Below are 7594 nucleotides of genomic sequence, written 5' to 3' on the forward strand. Positions count from 1 at the left end.
CTGCTCTTTCCATTCAGAAAGAGCTAAGAGCAAATGGGAACATAACAAATGATGCATCGGACTCTGTACTGTTGATGCCAGGTTTGACAGAACTCTTCAGCTGTGATGGCAGAGTTTGGGCCTCCAGTTCCTAACTCAACCCCAAATCCAGACCTACAATCTCAACAGATTTCCAGAGGGAAAGATGCAGAGGTCCAATAAAGGAGGTTCTTTTATTTCTGCTGACACTGTGGAAGAGGCCACACCCCATCTTTCCATAGCCAGCCCAGCATCCCAACAAGCTGCAACAACATATGGTGGCCCAAGGACAATGGAGCAGAATCCCAGGATCACTGAGGCTGGAAAATCCTCTGGGATCATCAGATCCAATGTGTGACTGATCCCCCTCCTGTCACCCAGACCAGAGCATCTGGTGCCACATCCAGGTGTACACATGAGGTGAGACAGGGACTGAGCAGAGGAACCAGTGCTGTGAGGAGCTGGACTGCCACATCTCAATTTGAGTTTTTAAGTGCCAAACTGACCTGTTTTAACCACCAACCCAACTCAGCATGAGCTCTTTCAAGCAGAGCTATGAGCTGTCACCGTGTGTTTCCAGCACACCACCCCACTTTGCAGGATCTCCCTGAACCACCACTGTGTACTTAAGCATGTCCTAACCTCAAACACCCCCAGAAAAACACAGGAATTTTATTCAGTAAGGAGAAGCCAGCACAGAAGAGTCACTACTTTGATATTTACTGACAGGAAGTGAAAAATGGCTCAGACTCAACTTTTTGCAAGCCTGAAAGAACATCCAAAACTTTCAGAGACAAGGGAATTTAAAATAGCTATCGGTCTGGAGGACAAATACAGCAGACTAAAAACCTTCATGGAACAGAAATTTCAAAAAGTAGACTTTGTATGGATTTATCAAACCTTAATCAAAAGCAGATAAAGGTGAGTGGCCAAACTAGACACAAGACCATTCTAATAAACCATTCCTCAAACAGTAAGCCCCAGGTAGATAATTTTATCCAAATGAGATCTGGTGTTTCCCTCCTCTAAATGTTAACATTAAAAAAGGGACATTACTTCTCTAACTCACCCACACAAGAAATGAAAGAACAGAAGATACACAACTCCTCAGTTGTAGCCCAATATATACCCAGGCAATGCAATGAATTAAGCAGAGGCCTCTAAGAAAATTAATCATGCAATTAAAAGCTATTATACTACAGCTCCACAAAGGCAGAATTAAGTTTATAAAGACGTTTCTTAAGCACTTCACTACAAAAACTGGATATTAAGCAGTTTTTCTGCACTGCTGCACGCTGGGGCTGTGGAGCTGGGAGTTCATCTTTAAAGGGAACAATGCCAGCTTTTGCAATAGTCATCATCCCAAACACAGAGCAGTTGAGTTTAATTTTTTTAGCTGCACAGTCAATTACCATTTGAATCACAGAGCCACCACTTGAGCTACATTGCCTAAGAATCGTTATTAAGATAACCTAGATTTATGCAGCATGATACAGGGCCTAATTGCACAATTATTTACTTCCATTCTACAAAAATGCCTTTTTTTATTTTTTTTTTTAACCCAGGGCCTCACAGGCAAGACAGCAAACAAGGCAGATGACGACAGGAGCAAAGAGGATGCTGGCTTGAATTAGAAACTGGAACAAGGATTTGTTTACATCTGAAATATCAACCTGGGCCTAAGACACATCTAAAAACTAACAGAACCCAAAGCAGAGTCAACCACCCACAAATTATCCATGTTTCAGAAGACATCCTGCTCTACAGGGCTGCACATTTAACAAATAAATTCCCTTCTTAGAGCACAGAAATCACCATTCCAGTAACTCCCAGGAAAGCACAAACTTCCACAGCTTTAATCCCAAAAAATCTTCACCCAAGTGCCAAATCAGAGGAGCCCACACCTCCCCTAGGATTTAAGATGAGGCAGAGGGCATATCCAGGAATTACTGGATACACAACTCCAGGCTATATCCAATTTTCCCCCCTGAAAAAGCCATGCAATAAATTAATCTTCAACATCCACCCTGTATCAGGTACAGCAAATGAATAAAAATCACACAGAGCTCTGAGTTGCTCCAAACTAGAAAGGAGCTGGGCTTTGGAAGGGAGTTAGTTATGAGTAATGACAGTATCTTTGGCCTCTAATGTAATTAAGGGATTTGACAGCTCGGCTGCCTATTCCCTCCCTTCTCTTCCAGTTTGTCTGAACACAACAATTGTCCTTTAAATCATTATATAACAACCATTTTCCTGTTTAAACCTGTTATAGAGGATGACTCTGGCTAAGGTACCAGGGTATAATTTGTCAGCTTATGCAGCATTAATATGACAACAACATTAATCCATTAAAAATATAATTTCATTTAAGGAACTATTCAGCAATTCACAACCAGAAAAAACTTGGTAGACAGAAGCTTTACATATAAAATTTCAACTTTGTATTTGTACTCCCTGAAGTTTAGTTTTGGCTTTATGCTTTTTAGCACAGAGGGGTTTTAACACAACATCCTTTCAGCCATATTATTACTGAATAAATTATATCAATTGCTTCCACACCAAAGAGGACTTGGGTCTCCAAACCAAGGACAAGGAAGAGAATGGAAAATACAGCCACCTCTCTTCTGGGAGAAAATTAAGACAATTCTGTGCTCCTCTACACAGTATTTTAAGACATCAATACTCACTGTCTCTACAGCAGACACCAGGCTCCACAACACTTTGGTAAGACAAGCAAGTTCTTCTTGGTGTCTTTAGTGTAGCACTGGGTAGCAACAGGAATTCTGTCCTAAAGAAATCTGTCAGCCCCAGCCTAGCAGTCATCAAGAGCCAACTAATCTGTGTGCATGCATTATACTGCAGCAGCAACAGCAGTTCCAGTGTTGCATAAGCTCCACACTCACAGCTACATCCTCTCCCAGGTCAGAGGAAGGCAGACGGAATGATCCCGTGGACAGAAAGGCCTTCCTGACTAGCAGAGATTCCTAGAAAGATGCATTTCCAAAATTCACCACCCTCCAAGACTCCAGCTGGACCCGGTGCTGGTGCTGGCCAGCCAACCACACAGAGTAAACGTGGGGTGGGATTTTCACAAGTCCTCAGCAGTGACAGAACTGTCCTCACCGAGCAAACCCCACAGAGTAACTCCTCAAGTGCCAACACCTCATCAGTCTTAGTGTAAGCACGAGGAAACTTGGATTTTTCCTTAATAAAGGAACACTCAGACCCAGTGCTGGTCCTAGCAAAGCTGGCACTTGGTTCAGCATTACCCTCTTCACATTCAACAGCAAAGCTCTGGATGTTCTGAGAACTTCACACAATTAACTGAGCTTAAAACCAGGCTCCAATCATTCATCACTTTGGCTGGGCTTTTTTTAAGAGGTCACCATGTAAGAAATACTATACAAGGTCCACTCATTTCTCTGCCCACCTTGAGAAGAACACACAGCCACCACTTCAGCAGCTTCTGTCCACTTAAAAGTGTGCACAGACAGGTATTTTTTAATTTGAGTTGAGCTTGTGCGAACAGTCTCCACATACACTGATAATTTCTGATGATCCAAGCTGAAGCATTTCCCTAAGAATCCTGCACTACACTTAAGCAAGTGCTGTAATTTGTGAGGGCCCCCTCTAAGTCCCTTTCTGAATAAAAGCAGTGAAAAAGCAGGGCAGGAAGGGGCTGGGTGACCCTGGATGGGATTACACCACACAGCACCTGCTGGAGTGTGGGGTTTGAAGGCTTCATCTGCCCAACACCCCTATCCACACAACTATGGCAGTATGCCACAGCGTTTGGGGTTTGCTGGCCTGTGAGGAACAGTAAACGACCTGGCCATGTCTAAACCCAGAAGAGGAAATGCAGAAACACATTTGCAGCAATCAAATCACCTTGCTTTCTCCATCTGGACAGGTCAAAACCCTTCATCCTTGCTAAGTGCAGAAAGAGCAATCTTCCTGGGATCAAACACATCCTGTAACAAGCAAGGAACTGAAACTCAGATGAGTCCCCAGCCAGCAGGGATGCTGGAGTGTTGTCTATGCAAACAGACTTCTGGGATGAATTCAGAGCAAAACTGGCACTAATCTTGTCCAAAACCCAACATCATCCCAGGCTCCAGAAGCAAAATGAGTCTGTCAGGCTCTAAATGCTGCTAAGTAACATGGTTTACTTCAGAACAAAGAAATATTTTCCCACCAATAAAATGCATTGCTAGTTGGTCTCTTCTAGTTTCTGCTAAACCCTCCCTGTGCTTGTGTGCAAGACAAACTTGTTACAAAACCTCTAACAAACTCCATTTTTAAAATGAGACCAAGTCTTCTAAACAAATGGCATTTCCAGCTCAGGCTCTATTTTTAAACACAGTATGGACTTCATGCCACTAATTCACTTTTTTTTTTTCCTGGAAGCTGAGCCATTTTGAGTCAAGTCCCATAATTTAAAATTTCATTAAAAATGCAAAGAGCTTTAGGACTGCAAATAGCATAAAGCAGTAAGAGATTCTAAGCAGCTTCCTCCCGCAATTTCAGAGTTCCCTGCCTTTCATTCCACGAGACAAACGACGTGTGAGACGTGTAAACTGCACCCAACATCTCATCTCGCCTGAATGTTGCTGCAGTTTGTACCACTATGTAGGTCACGAGCTCCACATGCTTCAGTCAAGCCCTGGGCTCAGCCTAGCTGCCCATTTTCACCCCTATCAGAAGGCCTGGGGACACGAGACAAAGTTTAACCCGAGCTAGGACGGGCACAAGAAGCAGTTACACGATTTTTTTCCCACTTGCTAAACTCAGTTACACACAGAGCTCTTAAGGCACAGGCAATCCACACACTGCTGCATGGAATTGTTTTCTCTCTGCTGTTCCCTGCACTAATCGGAGCATTACCAAGCTGCACAATTTCAGAAATTACCCACAGAGTGCCTCAGAAAACATTCTGCTGCTTGCAGCATCAAGAAATGCAACCATCAGAGATGAAAGAAGTGAATCCAAACTTTCCTTCTCATCCATGTGCACCAGAAAGTATCAAGTACCACAGAAATTAATTAGAAACCCAAATAAACCAGAAAGAAGTATCTGAAGTATTAAACAGCTGATTTCATATCTCTACCTTTAAAACCCTTTCTTCTAAGTTCATAATATTTTTTTCCAAGATGTGCATAAAGACTGCTCAGAGAAAACATCTGATTAGATGAAAAGCAGTAGCAGTGTGGTTTTTAAAGACACACAGGCCCGTTTTCATACTCTGCACAGATTTTGGGAAGATGCTATCTCCCTTTGCTGAAATCCCACACTACACACACAAGGATTCTTAACCAACTCCTCAAGAACTGAGTTCCAAGCACAATGTCCTGTAATGCACATACAACAAGATCACTTTTAAAAGGATCTGACACAGCCCAGACAAGGATTCTGGCACTCCAGCACCTCACCCAGCCTGCCTTCAGCACCCAGGAGTTCCTGCAAGGCCTTTGGATAATATACATACCCAAAAGTCTCTGGCCACAGGGGACACCAAGACAGGAAGCTTCCCTCAGAGAAGGCTAGGAGAAAGGGCAGAGCACAGAACACAAGCACCCCACCTGCATTCACTGCAATTCCTCTCACTCTCGAGCACCCAAAGCCCAGGAGAGCACCAGCTGCTGAGGGTTCTGGAGCTACAGGAGGAAGCCAGAACTCCATTTCCCATATCCCAGCCAAGTGTCCAAATCATTGGGCTGCCCAACTCCTGGCTGCCTCTCCCTTTTAGCTGGACAGAGGCAGCTACCCTGAACTAACCAGGCATCTCTAACAGCTGGTCCTCCTGCCATGCCTTGCTGAACAGCACACTTGGCCTTCACATTTTCTCTTTTTTCCCCTTAATACCACATGGTTGGAGAGATAAATCCATGGCCACGTGTGTAAGGAATAAATAGGTTATTTCCCAGCTACCAGGAACGGTGAGCAACATTTCCATCGGAGCTCTGCAAAAAGAAGCCTGCACAAAGTGATTAAAAAAAATTCAACTTTCGCTTCTGCGGCAACATCAGTCTTCAAGCAAAGCCATGGCACTGCACAGGCAGAAGTCTTCATTCATTACTTATCTGTTCAAAATGTGCAGCTACAAAAAAATCCACCTCTTCCTATGGTATTTTTTTCTATTATTAAAGAAACCATACCATCTTTTCCATAAATTTCATGGCAGAACTGCAGCCAGCTGCTCCTTTTAGAAACGCCAGCATAAGCCCAGTGTAATGGCCTGGTTTTTTAACACAAAATTATAAGGATAAAAATTAAAAATAAGCAATCAGTTCCATTTGACACATCATTAGGAAACCTGGAGCAAGGAAGTCGAGGTTCAACATTCACTAATTTCGTTGCTGGGAGCATATGACCAGTTAAAAAGATGCGTTTGGGTCAAAATATCTCTCTCTACCAAGTGCACATCTGGGCAAAGATACCTGAAACACCAAACTCTTCAACTGTGAAGGCAAAACCTTTTGGTTTTGTCACCACTTAACTCTTTCCAGAATGCCAACAGCCAACAAAATCACCAAGTGCAAACACCTAAAAATCCAGGCCTGAAAATATTTTTATCACCAACATAACGCAGGAATAATGAACCAGACCTGCTGGGTTCTTAATTAAAAGCTAAGCAGCTACTTGGTAAAGTCCAGAACCTTTCAAGTTGTTTTAAAGCCACCAAAATTTTAGGCCAAGGCTCAGTGCAAAAGCAAGAGCTCTGCACCAGCGGCAGCTTTTATCAGCTTTGTTCCTGCTCAGAAACTGGATTTATTTAGAGCACTTGCTCAGACCAGGATGTAATTGCTCCAAAACCCAATATTTCCACCTAATCCTGTTGCAGAACAGAAACATCTCTCCACAGAGAGAAGTCCAGCTCTGAGCACTACTGTCAATATTCGTTTTTCCAACTTCTAAGCAAAGTTCTTACCCCAAAAATCTTTCCCATGGCACCAATCTTTCCCCACCAAGCAGCAAGGCCCTGTCCACAGCAGAGCCCCTACCCACCATGAACCCTGCAGGGCATTCCAAGCTAAACATCTGCCTGACGCTGCTCCAGCACATTTGTTCCAAAGGCCACCAAAACGGCACACCGGGATTTGCCTCATTAGCCGTAAATGCACGCTAATTACTTATTCCAGAATAAATATTCTATACAATCCACCGCGATGAGACCCGGTGCGCTCTCGTTTGTGACACATCCTCGTGCAGTTCACCGGTTAAAAAAAAAAAAATGAATGGTGGGATTTGGTTGGTTTTTAGCTTTTTTTAATTTGGAAGGAGCGATTGCCATCTCTTGTCATGGAGAGCCTTGCTGCATCCTAAGGTACAGCTCTGACTTAGCGGAGGGCTGGAAATCAGGGCAGAGGACACAGGCTTCGACTGAAGCAACCCGAGGGAAGCCACAGGCCTGCCATGATTATAATCGCAATTCAAGACGAGTTACTAAATTAAAAAAAAAAATAAAAAAAAAATAATAATAAAAAAAAAAATAAAGCGCTGCGGACACAAATCACGGCGGGTCGGGTGCATTTGGTGCGTGAGCCCAAAAGCCAACAGAGCCGGAGATAAGCGGCTG

This window comes from Parus major, chromosome 6 (assembly GCF_001522545.3).
Source record: "Parus major isolate Abel chromosome 6, Parus_major1.1, whole genome shotgun sequence".
Lineage (NCBI taxonomy): Eukaryota > Metazoa > Chordata > Aves > Passeriformes > Paridae > Parus > Parus major.